Source organism: Bos indicus, chromosome 4 (assembly GCF_029378745.1).
Source record: "Bos indicus isolate NIAB-ARS_2022 breed Sahiwal x Tharparkar chromosome 4, NIAB-ARS_B.indTharparkar_mat_pri_1.0, whole genome shotgun sequence".
Lineage (NCBI taxonomy): Eukaryota > Metazoa > Chordata > Mammalia > Artiodactyla > Bovidae > Bos > Bos indicus.
In genome coordinates this window covers 75,596,943-75,615,334 of record NC_091763.1, presented here as the reverse complement: position 1 = coordinate 75,615,334, position 18,392 = coordinate 75,596,943, and positions in this window count along the sequence as shown.

Here is an 18,392-nt window from a genome sequence, read left to right as displayed (position 1 = left end):
CTGGGTCGGGAAGATCCTCTGGAGAAGGAAATGGCAACCCACTCCAGTACTCATGCCTGGAAAATTCCATGGATGGAGAAGCCTGGTGGGCTACAGTCCATGGGGCCGCAAAGAGTCGGACACGACTGAGCGACTTCACTTTCACTTATGTATTGAGGGACTCCTATGTTGGGTGCATAGATATTTACAATTGTTATGTCTTCCTCTTGGATTGATCCCTTGATCATTATGCAGTGTTCTTCCTTAACTCTGATAATCTTCTTTATTTTAAGGTCTATTTTGTCTGATATGAGGATTGCTACTCCAGCTTCCTTTGCTTCCCATTTGCATGGAATATATTTTTCCATCCTCTCACTTCCGGTCTATATGTATCTTTACTTCTGAAGTAGGTCTCTTGTAGCCAGCATATATATGGGTCTTGTTTTTGTATCCATTCATCCAGTCTGTGTCTTTTGGTTCGCGCATTTAATTCATTTACAGTTTAAAGTAATTATTGGTATATATGTTCCTATTGCCATTTTCTTAATTGTTTGGGGTTGATTTTGTAGATCTTTTTTCTTCTCCTGTATTTCTTGACTATATAAGTCCCTTTAATATTTGTTGTAAAGCTGGGTTGGTGGTACTGAATTCTCTTAACTTTTGCTTGTTGGAAAAGTTTTTTATTTCTCCATTAATTTTGAATGAGATCCTTGCTGGGTACAGTAATCTTGGTTGTAGATTCTTCCCTTTCAGTACTTTAAATATATCTTGCCTTTCCCTTCTGGCCTACAGATTTTCTTCTGAAAGATCAGCTGTTAAGCGTATGGGGTTTCCCTTGCATGTTACTTGTTGCATCTCCCTTGCTGCTTTTAATATTCTTTCTTTGTGTTTAGCCTTTGTTAGTTTGATTAGTATGTGTCTTGGCATGTTTCTCCTTGGGCTTAACCTGTATGGGACTCTTTGATCTTCTTGGACTTGATTGACTATTTCCTTTCCCATATTGGGGAAATTTTCAACTATAATCTCTTCAAAAATTTTCTCTTAACCTTTCTTTTTCTCTTTTTCTTCTGGGACCCCTATAATTCAAGTGTTGGTGCATTTAATGTTGTCCCAGAGGTCTCTGAGACTATCTTCAGTTCTTCTCATTCTTTTTACTTTATTCTGCTCTTCAGAAGTTATTTCCACCATTTTATCTTCCAGCTCACTGATTTGTTCTTCTGCTTCAGATATTCTGCTATTGATTCCTTCTAGAGTATTTTTAATTTCAATAATTGTGTTGTTTGTCTCTGTATGTTTATTTGTTAATTTTACATCTTTGTTAATTGATTCTTGCTTTTTCTCCATTTTGTTTTCAAGGTTTTTGATCATGTTTACTATCATTATTCTGAATTCTTTTTCAGGTAGTTTGTCCTCTTTATTTATTTGAACTTCTGTGTTTCTGGTTTGTTCCTTCATTCATGTAGTATTTCTCTGGCTTTTCATCATTTTTTTTTAAAACTTATTGTGTTTAAGGTCTCCTTTTCCCAGGCTTCAAGGTTGAATTCTTCCTCTTGATTTCTGCTCTCCTAAGATTGGTCAGGAAGCAATAGTTAGAACTGGACATGGAACAACAGACTGGTTCCAAATAGGAAAAGGAGTTCATCAAGGCTGTATATTGTCACCCTGTTTATTTAACTTATATGCAGAGTACATCATGAGAAACGCTGGACTGGAAGAAACACAAGCTGGAATCAAGATTGCCGGGAGAAATATCAATAACCTCAGATATGCAGATGACACCACCCTTATGGCAGAAAGTGAAGAGGAACTAAAGAGCCTCTTGATGAAAGTGAAAGTGGAGAGTGAAAAAGTTGGCTTAAAGCTCAACATTCAGAAAATGAAGATAATGGCATCCGGTCCCATCACTTCATGGGAAATAGATGGGGAAAGAGTGTCAGACTTTATTTTTCTGGGCTCCAAAATCACTACAGATGGTAAATGCAGCCATAAAATTAAAAGACGCTTACTCCTTGGAAGGAAAGTTATGACCAACCTAGATAGCATATTCAAAAGCAAAGACATTACTTTGCCAACAAAGTTTCGTCTAGTCAAGGCTATGGTTTTTCCTGTGGTCATGTATGGATGTGAGAGTTGGACTGTGAAGAAGGCTGAGCGCCGAGGAATTTACGCTTTTGAACTGTGGTGTTGGAAAAGACTCTTGAGAGTCCCTTGGACTGCAAGGAGATCCAACCGGTCCATTCTGAAGGAGATCAGCCCTGGGATTTCTTTGGAAGGAATGATGCTAAAGCTGAAACTCCAGTACTTTGGCCACCTCATGCGAAGAGTTGACTCATTGGAAAAGACTCTGATGCTGGGAGGGATTTGGGGGCAAGAGGAAAAGGGGACGACAGAGGTTGAAATGGCTGGATGGCATCACTGACTCGATGGACGTGAGTCTGAGTGAACTCCGGGAGTTGGTGATGGACAGGGAGGCCTGGCATGCTGTGATTCATGGGGTCGCAAAGAGTCGGACATGACTGAGCGACTGATCTGATCTGATCTGAAGATTGGTCCAGTGGTTTGTGTAAGCTTAGTATAGGGTGAGATTTGTGCTGAGTTTTTGTTTTGTTTCTTTGTTTGTTTTTCCTCTGATGAGCAAGATTGAATGAGGTGGTAATCCTGTCTGCTGATGACTGGGTTTGTATTTTTGTTTTGTTTGTTGTTTAGATGAGGTGTCCTACACAGGGTGAAACTTGTGGTTGGGTGATGCCATATCTTGTATTTAAGTGGTTTCCTTTGTGTGAGTTCTCACTGTTTGATACTTCCTAGGGTTATTTCTCTGGTAGTCTAGGGTCTTGGAGCCAGTGCTCCCATTCCAAAGGCTCAAGGCTTGATCTCTTGTCAAGAACAAAGATTCCACATGTGGTTTGTTATGACACTAAGTGAGATTAAAAGAAGTATCTAAAAACGAGGAACCAAAGATGAGCCCCAGACAAATGGCAGTTACAAAATCAAGCAAATAATAATTAAAATAATGGAATATGCACATATACACCCATGAGCCAAGTCAAAACAGTCCAACAAAAATAAAGTACACTAGATCAACCTGGTGAACAAAGTAAACCAAAAATTATATTTACCAGAACAAAATTAACTAAAGCACAAACTGAAAAAACTAAAGCAAGGTGCCAACTGGGGAATAAAGCAATGAAAGTAAAACTTACAAATATGTTGAGAGGAAAGGAAAGAAAGAAAGAATAGATAGTCAGAGTTAAAGAGAGGTGGATGAAGAAGATTTATATTAAAGGTTAACTGCAAGGGGAAAAGAACAGTAGGAAAGGAAAACAAAGGAATAAATGTAGAAAAAACAGAAATAGGTTTAAAAAATTAAAATTAAAAAAAGAGAAAAAAAGGAAAACTCCACAGAACAGTAAGAGTCCAAGGTAGAGGTAGAGGTTTATAACAGTAATAAAAAATGTGACTGAGGGGGAAAAAAAGCTCAAAAGCTTAATTAGATTTCATAGTGCCAATAAAATCAACAACTACAACAGACAGGATGAAAAAAGAGGGAAAAAAAGAAAAAAATCCAAAGAATCTACAGAGCAAGTCAAAACATAAGAATAATAAATGTTTTTCTTGCAGTTTGATATTACATCATGCCCAGACTGTTTGTATGGTATCAAAATATACAGAGGAGGAAAAATTTAAAGATTCTAGTGTTTGATGTATCTAATGCAAATACTCCATATCAGTGTCATAACTTTTTAAGTAGAAAATTCTGCAATTGCTTTTCCTTATATTATTACAACTCAGTAACTATGGAGTTAGGGCAGCTGCTTGAACATTTGCCCCCAGTATCTACAGCAGAACACAAAAGGCAGGTCAACATAGACCTTATAGCAAAGGTACATAGGTAATGGATGATAAAGTCAGATTTTTAAATATTTTAGGTGGCTGAAAGAAAGGGTTGAAAAGAATGAGCCAGTTTTTAATAGGGTAAAAGCAGCATGCCTGCCCTTGGTCTTCCAGCTCAACTAGACCCATGCAGTAGGAGAATTATTTAAAAAGCAATTCATGGAGGAATGCTACAGAAGGGCATACCATCATCTCAGACCTAGAAATACCATGAAAGCTATGGATAAACATCTAAACTCTACTGAGATAGTTTTAATATATGTAAGTAATAGAGACCTAAGAACGTGATGTTTCATTGTCTTTGCTGTTGGATTATGCCTGATTTTGAGTCCCTGGCAAACCACCACATGTGAAGAAGAGACCCCAGATGTTAAAGAGGTCTGGAAAATATCTTTAAACCATGAGAAGTAGACTTAGTGTGAGGAGAGAACACTTGGGTTAGAGATGGTAGAAGTCTTCAAATCTAAATGGTTCTCACCAGGAAGCAAAAAGTATCATTTTAATTTTTTAAGGAAGACTTTTTGTCAGTTGGAATTCTTCTAGTTTTAATGCAAGTTTTGTAACCTGATGAGGTCTGAGGTGAAATTGAAGCAGGAGCTACAAAACTGCCAGACAGAATATTGGAAATGTTTACATAGAGTTGGACATTCATGTCAGCCAACTCTTATGGATTTGGACTCCAATTTCTAAGTTCTACATCAGTGCTATGGGGTGGGCCCTTTTAATACCACACTGCTTTAAAACTCAAACTCAGAACTCTGCTCTTCTCGCTGAAAATATCAATAATGTCCTTCAAAGAAATATCTTGATTCTGCTAGATTTTTTTCAGTGTTTGGCAGCTTTGTAAATTTTTTATTAATTCATTTATTGTTTATTTTGCATTGTTCTGTTTTAAGCATAAAAGGATCAAGTACTGTACTCAACTCTGTGTTTTATACTTTAGGGCCTTATCATGTTAAATCACAGATGCTCTATATGGCTGAGTAAATGTTTACCCTTCAGAACCAGCCTAAACAAAGGAAAAACACTGTCCAAATAGTTTCTTTGCAGAATGATAACTAAAGGCTCTTTCCTGAAGTCTTAATCCTAATCTTAAATATTTGCTATCCTAAATTAAAGAAAGTTATGTCTGCAGCCTTATTATCTGTTTTTCTTCATGCTCATCATAAATGCCAAAGGGTAATTCTTCCTAGAAAAATCAATCTTTTGTGATAACATGCAATGTGTTTTTAATTAATGAAGCTGCTTGATGCTGGCAGACTAGAAGCATCTTATCGTCACATGCTGGGGGAATTCATGCAGGGTCCTGTCTGTGCATGCCGAGCCCTGGAGCCAAAAAAAATTTCTCCTGTCATTAACTGCTCTGCTTAACTAGCCTACTTATTAAGAACCAAGCCATCAGTCATGTTGGATAAGCATATCAAGATATAAAAAGACGCCAGAAGCTGATGAAATACTTTGGCAAGAGCAATGACCAGTTTTGTTATAATAACTTGTGGTTCATCTCCAGTGTTCAGGGCCAAAAAAAAAAAAAAAAAGTCATTTGATATTGCTCAATATTCTTGGGCAAAATGTAACTGTCATCTGAATCCAGAGGTAGAAAAGAGAATTTTTGTTGATTTTGTTTGTTTTCTTTTGAAGATGAAAAATGGTTTTTCAGTTGGGGGACAGTGGGAAAGACTTGAGTTAATGGCCCCAACACCTGGTAAAAGTCACCTGTTCTTTCCAAGATTCTGTTTCTTCCACTGGAAAATGAGGCTGAGAGTGTCCATGTCATGGTGAGAATAAAGCACATGGACTGAAGCACTGAAGGCACATCATAGACTATAAGGACCAAGATGCTGTTACTCTTTCTTAATGTTATGATTATTTTTATCCTTAGGGAAAATTACACCTAAGTGAAAACTGGATATAAACATTTCTAAATATTCATAAAAAGAAAAATATCAAATTATTCTCACTTTTCAGATTCCCAAATTTCAGGTTTTAGTATGTAAGCCTGATCAACAAAGCCCCCTCTTTTTTACCCCGAATGTAGCCAAAACAAAATGCTGCATGAAAAGCAGGGAACTTTTTGATAATGGAGCAAAGAGGTATTTATTGTTTCAGAAAGCACTTCCTGAAAACATTTATGACCATGGAGCCAATAAAATGATGGGTTCAGAGATAAGTATACTGGAAGGAAACAAAGACCATTGCAACACATGGCAAAACACCCTGGAATCATTCTTCCTTGTATTCTTAAGCATAATTTTTTACATTAATATAAAGAGTCAAAATAAAAGTTCCCTGCTGGGTTTACACAATACCCAGCAACTGACCAATTAGAGTAAAGAGAGCCCAAGCTAATTGTTTTTAATTATATGAATATAGTCCAGGTTGACTTATGTCTAAAATGGGATGATTTCATAGGCATTGAATACTCTTTTAATGTTTGAAAAATTAAGTAGTTTCTGAATTATAAGCTAATAGACTTAATATTGAATCCAATGCAAGATCTTTAGAAGATGGTATGATAAAATAATATAACTGAAGATAATAATATAAGGATATTATTTTATAATTTAATAATAATATTTACATCTCAAAGGATTTATGAAGATAATTGAGATAACTAGATGAAAGAAACTTGGAAAGATGCTAAAGGTTAAGCCATACTATTCCTTCTGCTTGAAGTGTTCACTCCCCAGTGTCCATGATCACCACATACTATCCATCTTTCAAAGCCCAGATGAAATACAATGTCATTCACAGAACATCCCCTTGTTCTGTATTCTCTCTCCTTCCAGTGGGATCCTTCTTGGCATTCACCTTGCAATAGTAAACTCCATGAGGGCTGACTCTTAAATATACTCCCTTTTATATTCCCCAATGTCTCTGTGGAATAGTTACATGTGTTCAGGGTAGCCCACATGAAATGAGTCTTATGACAAAAGAGTGGTATCCTTGAAACGCATAGCTGGGTTTGTCTTACAAGGTAAGCAAGAGACCCACATTAATGGCCATTCAATATAGGGAAATTTGTCTTGGGGTCCCCACCAGGAGGCTATTCTTCCTTAATAATGAGTCAGCACACACAAACTGGTAGACCAAACAAGAACATATGGGAGGCTGATCTTTGTACTACTATGTGCTAAGTTGCCTCAGTAGTGTTCGACTCTTTGCAACCCTATGGACTGTAACCCACCATGCTCCTCTTTCCATGGAATTCTCCAGGCAAGAATACTGGAGTGGGTTGCCATGCCCTCCTCAGGGGATCTTCCCAACCCAGGGACTGAAACAGTGTCTCTTATGTCTCCTGCACTGGCAGGCAGGCTCTTTACCACTAGCACCACCTGGGAAGCCCTGATCTTTGTACTAAATAACTATTAATAGTAACTATTATTTTGTGAGGCTGTGCTTAGTCACTCAGTCATGTCCAACTCTTTGCAACCCCATGGAGTGTAGCCCTCCTGGCTCCTCTGTCCATGGAATTTTCCAGGCAAGAATACTGGAAAGTGTTATTTCCTACTCCAGGGGATCTTTCTGACCCAGGGATCAAATCCTCATCTCTTGCATCTTCTGCATTAGCAGGCAGATTCTTCATCACTCTGACACCTGGAAAGCCCCAACTATTATTCTGTAGAGTGTATTAAAGGACAATGGCTCCTAGAAAAATAGAGACTTGATCATTCAAAGTAAGCTGAAAGAGTAATGTAGATCACACAAAATGCACAGGTATGAGAAAGGCACAGACTATTTCAAGTCTGTCCATCAGGTGGAAGGAAACAGGAGTTGGATATGACAGAACTGCATGGGCCAGGTGTTGTATTTAGAGTTGACTCTCTCCTAACTCCTCCTACCTATCACCCTTAGGATGCATGAGTTTTGGGTGTCACATGGTGTGCTTTTGAGACCAGAGATAACTTAATAGAGGATATTGGGTTTTTAAAGTCAGAGGACATATTACCCAAGAAATCTCAAGACAATATGCTTGAGTTTGTGTTCCAACTCATCATCTTGAAAATCAAACCTTCTCTTCCCATGCCAGAAGCAGCAATTCTATTTCAAAAACTGGTTGTTCATACATGATCAGCTATTTCTATAATTCTACACAAGTTAAATCAAGTAACCTCCTCAATCTAATTTTCCTATATCTAAGTAAAAAGAGAAAGATCAAAATTCACCAAAAAAGACATTAAAGAAAATAAACTTAACCAACAATAAAAAAGCAAAATGTTGTGAAATAGGTAATAATAGATTAATAAGCAGGGGGCTTCCCAGGTGGCTCAGTGATAAAGAATCTGCCTGCCAATATAGGAGATGCAGGTTCGATCCCTGGTTCGGGACCATCACCTAGAGGAGGAAATGGCAACCCACTCCAGTATTCTCGCCAGGAAAATCCCATGGACAGAGGAGCCTAGCGAGCTACAGTCCATGGAGTTGCAGAGTCAGACATGACTGAGCAACTGAGCACATGCATACGAGTTAATAACTATATTAGTAAAAATTAAAAAGTCTCAGATTCAATAGGATATTGATATCTATAGCTATAGCTATTCTATAGATAAGCTTCAACAGAAAAGTATCAGCATATATATATATATAATTAATAAAATTTAAAAGAACCAAAAAATAAAAAATCTCCAACAGATGTCCCAAATAGTCAAATAAACTTGGTATAAGTTTAATTTGGAAAAACAAATGAAGTGAAATGAACAATAAAATAAAATAAGTAAATAAATAAAAATAAATAAAATGTTATTTACAATGAAGATGTTAAGAATTAAAACTGTGTAAGAAAATTTAAGAGATATAGTTCTTGGAACATAACTGGGAGCCTTTAGCCACAAATGTATTAATCTGGCTACCCTGAGGCTGGGTTGTGCAAAAAGTACATAGGAGAGAGAGAGAGAGAAAAAAAAAAAAAAAAGAAAGATTTGTAGGTCTGACATTTGCTTAGCTAATGCACCCCAATTTCATAGGAAAGGCACAGGGGTTTTAAGAGAATTGTTCGATGAAAACACTACCAACTTGGACTAAACGGGGATCAGCAAAATGCAGCTCTTGGACCCCCCGGCTACCAGGGGTCATGTGGCAAGGGGCAGGATTCTAAAAGCTCCTGAAACTCTAGGATCCAGGTGGATACACACCTTCCTCCAGCTATCTAATCAAACACTATTCAAGAGACAGCTGTGAGTGGATTAGCAGATGTGAATAAGGTCTCACATCTGCTGACCTTAGGATCGGTCAGTTCTTCAAGTGGGCCTGACCTAATCCCATGAGCCCTTTAAAAGTGGGAGAAGAGAGGGCCATCCCTGAGATGGGTTCAGGCTGGTCCGGAAGAAAGTCAACTCCCATCCTGTGTATTGCCTGTTGAGGCCACCTGGGCAAGGATCTTCAGGTGGCCTCCAGGAGCTAAGAGCAAGCAGGAAAACTGTGAGATTATCAACTGATGGTGTCAAAGCCATTAATTTGTGATCATTTGTTTTACAGCATGAATCAGGCTGAGAAAACTACCCAGCTCCAGAAACTGCTCATTCCTTATGACAAAAGGATTACTCTATAGCCCAAAGGCTGGAGCCAGTGTTACTGAATCCAAGTTCATATTGTTTGTGGCAAAACAGTCAGTCCCATTGTACAAGGAATAGCAACTCTATTTTGGAAAGCCAGGAGACCAAGAAGATGGAGGACTAGTGTCCCAGAGAAACATCTTCCCTGAATTAGAATTCAGGCTTCTTTTAAATTAAAAGGAGAGGGAGTGTAGCTGGTTGTAAAATTCATGGTGCTGGAATCCTTCATTCTTCCAGCTTGTCTGCCTAGGTCAGGTCAATATGTTCCTGCAAACCTCCAACAAGACAAACTTCTCTGTTCTGCAGCCTTTTATCTCTATACAGATGGGAAAAGGTTATACCTTTAAAGGCCAGAGCCTTGAGAATGGGCTTTCCTATATATCTCAGGATATGGGCAACATTCTTTTATAAAATGTTCAGAGCCAAGATGACTAAGCACAGGCAACAGAGCACAAGAGTTAGAGCTAAAGGAATAAATGCAACATGGAGTAAGTTGTGTTCTTCTCGGTTACACCAGGAGCCATAAAGAATTGCTGGGGGAACATACCTGGGCCCTATTCAATGGGTCTGGGCCCACATGGACCAGGGCACCTGTGGCCTCCAGTTCTCCACTTTTCAGCAGAAGAACCTACTCCACAATTGTAATTAGTGAAGAGAGGAACAGATAAACTTCACCCAAGAAACCTCATCTGACACAGGAAATATTGGGATTTCATGGAAGACTCACAAGGGTGAATGTAACTTCATGTGGGAGGAATGTAGTGACTCATGGCCAGAGGTCCAACCAAGGTAGTTTTAAATGTGTGTGTGGAATTCTTTCCATGCTTTCCCTTGGCCCTGGGGCAGTCTTTGTAATTGCTTCATGGGGGCATGCCAGAGGTCAGTTAGAGGAGGCCCCAGCTCTCCTGACTCCTCTTGAGTTTTTTCTCTCCTTCATCCATGAAAGAGGTGCCCCACCTTCCTGGTCAGAGACACAGAATAAAGACAACCTAGCTTAGCCACGATGGCCTTGTCCTTAGGAGCAAAATCAAAGGTTGGTAGTTGTTTAAAAGAGAAATCTAAGACAGAGCAATTAAACAACTGACCAGTAACCTGACAGGATTTCCAGAAAGCTATATCAATGCCATTGAAGGGGAGAATGTGCTTTTTAAAACTCCTAAATGGGATTCAAGTCTTCCTTTGGAAATGGCCTGCTGCTGCTGCTGCTGCTGCTGCTAAGTCACTTCAGTCATGTCCGACTTATTGACAAACTTTCAGGAAGGAAAAGACTAGTTGAGATGTACTCTGGTGCAATTTCTGGGCTGGGGGTGGGGAGTAGGGTCCAGATACTTGCCTCACAGCTCCCTTGGGGATGAGGACTCTTTTTTTTTTCCTTGAAATTCCTGCTCCTAACACACTTGAATAGGTTTTGTTTTCTGAAACACCCAGTTTATTGATTCCTTGACTAGGAGGATTCCTTTGTGGCAAGCTCTTTGACTCTTTGGGTCTTCACTTATAATTTAAAAATAAAAATACTGACTTCCCAGGTGGCGCTAGTGGTGAAGAAACCACCCGCCAATGCAGGGGACAGAAGAGACACAGGTTTGATCCCTTGGTTGGGAAGGTCCCCTGCAGTAAGAAATGACAACCCATTCCCTTATTCTTGCCTGTAGAATCTCACAGACAAAGGAGCCTGGGAGACAACAGTCCACAGGGCCACAAAGAGTCAGACATAACTGAAGTGACTTAGCACAGAAATCACAGATTTCCTTATGGGATGCCCATCCAGCAACATGCAAAGGGAGCCCATTTTAGAGGACAGCCCTTCCCAGATCCTCAGAACACACACACACACACCCCCCAGGTACACTTGCAAGAACTCAGGGGCCCCTGTTCTAACTTTTCCAGAAGAGACAAGTGTGCGGGGGAGCAGCTGAGGGGTGGCAAATGATGGTGTCTTCTCAGAGATCAGGAAATTCTCAACAGTGCCCACCTTCTCCCTCTCCAAAGGGACAGCCCTCATGGTTTGCCACAGAGGCAGAAGGAAGAAATCAAGATTCCAGGAGTCAAGATTTTCAAATAAGCATTCTTTGAGCTCTACAATGGGCATGTATGTGCTACTGTATGGTCTGATGGTTCTGTGGGGTGACCAGCACTCCGTGTTCATCTCAGGAGAGTTTGGTAAGCAACATCCAACCCTGCCAAGCTAGGGGAGCAGGCCACAGCAGACTCCCCAACACAGAGAACATGCAGAGCCAGGAGTCTGTGCTAAAAGAGCAAACGACCCAAACCAAGCTCCTCAGAAGCTAACTGAATTGTATCACAAAGTGATATCTCACCAGGATGCTCCACATTTCACGGAAAGTCATATATAATTTTTATAAAATGAAAAAAAAATAATGCTAAAACCCTATTGTGTTTATATGGACATTTTCAGAACTGCTAGAATGTGAGAAGTCATCCCACTATCAATGTGTATGTAAGATGTTAAATCCATGTATCTAAGAAATTAAAACAAATGACCACAATGTCCTGTGCAACCTCAAAGCTTTGATGAATTCTTGGCAGTTAGCAAATGCCCAAGGTGGAAAGCACACAAATATTTGTATTTTCCCTGAACTCATGAGTAATGGAACAACTACTTTTTCCTGTCATAGCAGTCTTTGTGTATTATTCCTCATCCCAAGGACTGCCATCTCTCACATTCTAGGCTCTCCTTCCACTCTCATCTTGTAGCTGTGTGACTTGAGGCAATTCATCTTACCCTTTCCGGTCTTTTTCTCTGCTAAATGAACAAGATGACCCCAAAGCCAAGGGGTAATCAGTTAAGTAAATGTGAAAGAGCTCTATCCTCAACAGTTACCACAAAATGTACCCAAATGCCCTCGGCAGATAGTCTGAGCTCTGTGTGTGTTGGATTCCCTTTGTCCTTCTCTCAACAGAATCTATTATTTTAAAAAATGATTAACCCTCCTTGTATTAATGGATGAACTCACTCTTAGGTTTTTACTTTTCACCTCCAGTAATTAACCCTCTTTCTGACTCATCCCTGACATGTCTGGGCCAGCAAAGTGGTGCCAGTGGGTCCCACAGGCAGGAGAAGGGCAGTGAAGTGGATCTTGAGAACCTGCTGGTTCAAAAAGGACCTCCTCCAGCCACAGCTGGTTTCTGACCTCAAGATCAGACCTTGGCAGTGACTTCCTGGCTGACTTCCTCCGTCCTGCAGACAATACCCACTCTCTACTGGTTACTACTGTTCTGGTCAAATTCCATGTGCTTCTGCTGGTACATACCTGTTATTCAGACTGCCATAAGTCACATTGAGTGGCATGCAGACCCTGCAGGCAGCACCATGCTGGCCCTCCCTGGCCCCACTAGTCATGGATGTTTCCAAGTCAAGTCATTTTAGCCCCAATGGTGAAGCCAGTTTCAATTTTCAATGCCATTTCTCATCTTAGAGTTGTATGGTTTTCTGTGTGTTTTCACTTCTCTGGCCCTTTAAATTATTTATATATTTTATGTATATTTATATTATAAAGCTTGTATAAAATTAAGAATAATATTAAGATTAGAGTATTAAAGTATAATTTAATAAGTTATCATAAGAACTTATGCAAGTTGTGTCATCAACATTTTTTCAGGCATCATATGAAAAAATATTAATGAAGAAAACTTGCAAATGTAATGGGTAAGGGAATTCTGTGTAAATTTTCCTTAATGCCCAGAGATAATTCATGTTTAAACTAAAATGCATCTATGTCTTAAAATATTTTTAGAAAACAATCATTGTACAAATTTCCATAGTTATAATTGTGCATCACCACAGACTGGAAGATTAACCAAACATCTCTCCACAAAGTTAATTATGGGAAAGTTAAATTGCACACATTTTGTATATTCAGTGTTAAAAATAAAGATTAACTGAAAGTAACAAGACACAGAGAAGATGCCTTGATTATAGAGCATCTATTTTAAAAAATACAGGAAATTTGACTCTGTCCATGTGAATTTGCACAGTAGAAATTCTGTATATTGGCTGAAATGTCTTGAATGCCAGTCAACTTAATAACAAGCTTCATTAAGTGGTTAATTAACCCCAGTAGACTATTAGTTTCAGTTTGCAACAACTTCTATGTAGCAGATGTCTATTCATAGCCCTTACATCAACGAAAATGTACTGAACTGTGCATCTTTCAGTTCAGTTCAGTCGCTCAATCGTGTTCTTCTCTTTGCGACTGCATGAATCGCAGCACACCATGGCCTCCCTGTCCATCACCCTCTCCCAGAATTCACTCAAACTTACGTCCATCGAGTCGGTGATGCCATCCAGCCGTCTCATCCTCTGTCATCCCCTTTTCCTCCTGCTCCCATTCCCTCCCAGCATCAGAGTCTTTTCCAATGAGTCAACTCTTCGCATGAGGGTACATGATAATTCATCAAGAAAGTTTGTAGGAGTCATGGACACAATGAAGGGAACTTTATACTTGGCACCTCATAATTTAAGATTTACTTGCCCTGGATTTAGTAGATGTGCAGCCAAGTAATAATGTCTACGTAGTTAGAATCAGGAGAAATATGACGAAACAAAAAATCTGTTCAAAACTGCTATTGCCTTGATCGTCTTCAATTCAATTTAAGTCTGAATTTGGCAATAAAGAGTTCATGATATGAGCCACAGTCAGCTCCCAGTCTTGTTTTTGCTGACTGTATAGAGCTTCTCCATCTTTGGCTGCAAAGAAGATAATCAATCTGATTTCAGTGTTGACCATCTGGTGATGTCCATGTGTAGAGTCTACTCTTGTGTTGTTGAAAGAGGGTGTTTGTTATGACCAGTGTGTTCTCTTGGCAAAACTTTATTAGCCTTTACCCTGCTTCATTCTGTACTCCAAGGCCAAATTTGCCTGTTACTCCAGGTGTTTCTTGACTTCCTACTTTTGCATTCCAGTCCTCTATAATGAGAAGGACCTCTTTTAGGGGTGTTAGTTCTAAAAGATCTTGTAGGTCTTCACAGAACTGTTCCACTTCAGCTTCTTCAGCGTTACTGGTTGGGGCATAGGCTTGGATTATCATGATGTTGAATGGTTTGCCTTGGAAACGAACAGAGATCATTCTGTCGTTTTGGAGATTGCATCCAAGTACTGCATTTTGGACTCTTTTGTTGACCATGATGGCTACTCCATTTCTTCTAAGGGATCCCTGCCCGCAGTAGTAGATATAATGGTCATCTGATTTAAATTCCCCCATTCCAGCCCATTTTAGTTCGCTGATCCCTAGAATGTTGACGTTCACTCTTGCCATCTCCTGTTTGACCACTTCCAATTTGCCTTGATTCATGGACCTGACGTTCCAGGTTCCTATGCAATATTGATCTTTACAGCATCAGACCTTGCTTCTATCACCAGTCACATCCACAACTGGGTGTTTTTGCTTTGCTTCCTTCCCTTCATTCGTTCTGGAGTCATTTTTCCACTGATCTCCAGTAGCATATTGGGCATCTACCGATCCAGGGAGTTCCCCTTTCAGTATCCCATCATTTCGCCTTTTCATACTGTTCATGGGGTTCTCAAGGCAAGAATATTGAAGTAGTTTGCCATTCCCTTCTCCAGTAGACCACATTCTGTCAGACCTCTCCACCATGACCCTCCCATCTTGAATGGCCCCACAGGACATGGCTTAGCTTCAATGAGTTAGACAAGGCTGTGGTTGGTATGATTAGATTGGCTAGTTTTCTGTGATTATGGTTTCAGTGTGTCTGCCCTCTGGTGCCCTCTCACAACAGCTACCATCTTACTTGGGTTTCTTTTACCTTGGACGTGGGGAATCTCTTCATGGCTGTTCCAGCAAAGTGCAGCCGCCACTCCTTACCTTGGATGAGGGGTATCTCCTCACCACCACCCCTCCTGACCTTGAACCTGGAGTAGCTCCTCTCGGCCCTCCTGTGCCCACGCAGCTGCTGCTCCTTGAATGTGGGGTTGCTCCTCTCCCCTGATCTCAGGCATGTGGTAGCTCCTCTCGGCCACTACCCCTGACCTTGGGCGAGGGGTAGCTCTTCTGGGCTGCGCAGTCCATCACAACCAGCACACTCAGGTATGACCTAAATCAAATCCCTTACAGTTATACAGTGGAAGTGAGAAATAGATTTAAGGGACTAGATCTGATAGATAGAGTGCCTGATGAACTATGGATGGAGGTTCATGACATTGTACAGGAGACAGGGATCAAGATCATCCCCATGGAAAAGAAATGCAAAAAAGCAAAATGGCTGTCTGAGGAGGCCTTACAAAAAGCTGTGAAAAGAAGAGAAGTGAAAAGCAAAGGAGAAAAGGAAAGATATAAGCACCTGAATGCAGATTTCCAAAGACTAGCAAGGAGAGATAAGAAGGCCTTCTTCAGCGATCAATGCAAAGAAATAGAGGAAAACAACAGAATGTGAAAGACTAGAGACCTCTTCAAGAAAATTAGAGATACTAAGGGAACATTTCATGCAAAGATGGGCTTGATAAAGGACAGAAATGGTATGGACCTAACAGAAGCAGAAGATATTAAGAAGAGGTGGCAAGAATACACAGAAGAACTGTACAAAAAAGATCCTCACAACCCAGATAATCATGATGGTGTTATCACTAACCTAGAGCCAGACATCCTGGATGTGATGTCTGTGATTATGGCAATTTGGGGAGAGGAGCAACCCCACATTCAAGGAGCGGCAACTGCGTGGGCACAGGAGGGCCGAGAGGAGCTACTCCAGGTTCAAGGTCAGGAGGGGTGGTGGTGAGGAGATACCCCTCATCCAAGGTAAGGAGTGGTGGCTGTGCTTTGCTGGAACAGCCATGAAGAGATACCCCACGTCCAAGGTAAAAGAAACCCAAGTAAGATGATAGCTGTTGTGAGAGGGCACCAGAGGGCAGACACACTGAAACCATAATCACAGTGTGTCTTATAGTGGGCCTTAGAAAGCATCACTACGAACAAAGCTAGTGGAGGTGATGGAATTCCAGTTGAGCTCTTTCATATCCTGAAAGAGGATGCTGTGAAAGTGCTGCACTCAATATGCCAGAAAATTTGGAAACTCGGCAGTGGCCACAGGACTGGAAAAGGTCAGTTTTCATTCCAATCCCAAAGAAAGGCAATGCCAAAGAATGCTCAAACTACCACACAATTGCACTCATCTCACACACTAGTAAAGTAATGCTCAAAATTCTCCAAGCCAGGCTTCAGCAATACATGAACTGTGAACTTCCAGCTGTTCAAGCTGGTTTTAGAAAATGCAGAGGAACCAGAGATCAAATTACCAACATCCACCATATCATCAAAAAAGCAAGAGAGTTCCAGAAAAACATCTATTTCTGCTTTATTGACTATGCCAAAGCCTTTGACTGTGTGGATCACAACAAACTGTGGAAAATTCTGAAAGTGATGGGAATACCAGACCACTTCACCTGCCTCTTAAGAAACCTATATGCAGGTCAGGAAGCAACAGTTAGAACTGGACATGGAACAACAGACTGGTTCCAAATAGGAAAAGGAGTACATCAAGGCTGTATACTGTCACCCTGCTTATTTAACTTATATGCAGAGTACATCGTGAGAAACGCTGGACTGGAAGAAGCAGAAGCTGGAATCAAGCAGGCCAGGGAAAATATCAATAACCTTAGATATGCAGTTGGCACCACTCTTATGGAAGAAAGTGAAGAGGAATTAAAAAGCCTCTTGATTAAAGTGAAAGAGGAGAGTGAAAAAGTTGGCTTAAAGCTCAACATTCAGAAAATGAAGATCATGGCATCTGGCCCATCACTTCATGGGAAATAGATGGGGAAACAGTGGAAACAGTGTCAGACTTTGTTTTTTTGGGCTCCAAAATCACTGCAGATGGTGACTGCATCCATGAAATTAAAAGACACTTACTCCTTAGAAGGAAAGTTATGACCAACCTAGATTACATATTGAAAAGCAGAGATATTACTTTGCAACAAAGGTCCGTCTAGTCAAGGCTATAGTTTTTCCAGTGGTCATGTATGGATGTGAGAGCTGGGCTGTGAAGAAAGCTGAGCACCGAAGAATTGAAGCTTTTGAACCGTGGTGCTGGAGAAGACTCTTGAGAGTCCCTTGGACTGCAAGGAGATCCAACCAGTCCATCCTAAAGGAGATCAGTCCTGGGTGTTCATTGGAAGGACTGATGCTGAAGCTGAAACTCCAATACTTTGGTACTTTGGCCACCTCATGGGAAGAGTTGGCTCATTGGAAAATACCCTGATGCTGGGAGGGATTGGGGGCAGGAGGAAAAAGGGATGACAGAGGATGAGATGGCTGGATGGCATCACCGACTCAAAGGACATGAGTTTAAGTGAACTCCAGGAGTTGGTGATGGACAGGGAGGCCTGGCATGCTGGGATTCATGGGGTCGCAAAGAGTTGGACATGACTGAGCGACTGAACTGAACTGAACAGATCGTCTTCAGAGGTGCTGCAGGATTGTGAGCAGCACCAGTTTAGTGAGTGGTGTGGACATATTTTCACATTCTGCCTCAGAAAAGACATATTAAGGTGAAAGTTGAAGTAAAAATAAAGACTACAACCTTGTCTTGGACCTAACAGAAGGAGAAGATACTAAGAAGAGGTGGAAAGAACACATTGAAGAACTATACAAAAAAGATCTTTAAGACCCAGATAATCAGGATGGTGTGATCACTCACCTAGAGTCAGACATCCTGGATGCAAAGTCAAGTGGGCCTTAGGAAGCATCACTACGAACAAAGCTAGTGGAGGTGATAGAATTCCAGTTGAGTTATTTCAAATCCTAAAAGATGATGCTGTGAAAGTGCTGCACTCAATATGCCAGCAAATTTGGAAAACTCATCAGTGGCCACAGGACCAGAAAAGGTCAGTTTTCATTTCAATCCCAAAAAAGGCAATGCAAAAGAATGTTCAAACTGCTGCACAATTGCACTCATCTCAAATGCTAGCAAAGTAATGCTCAAAATTCTCTAAG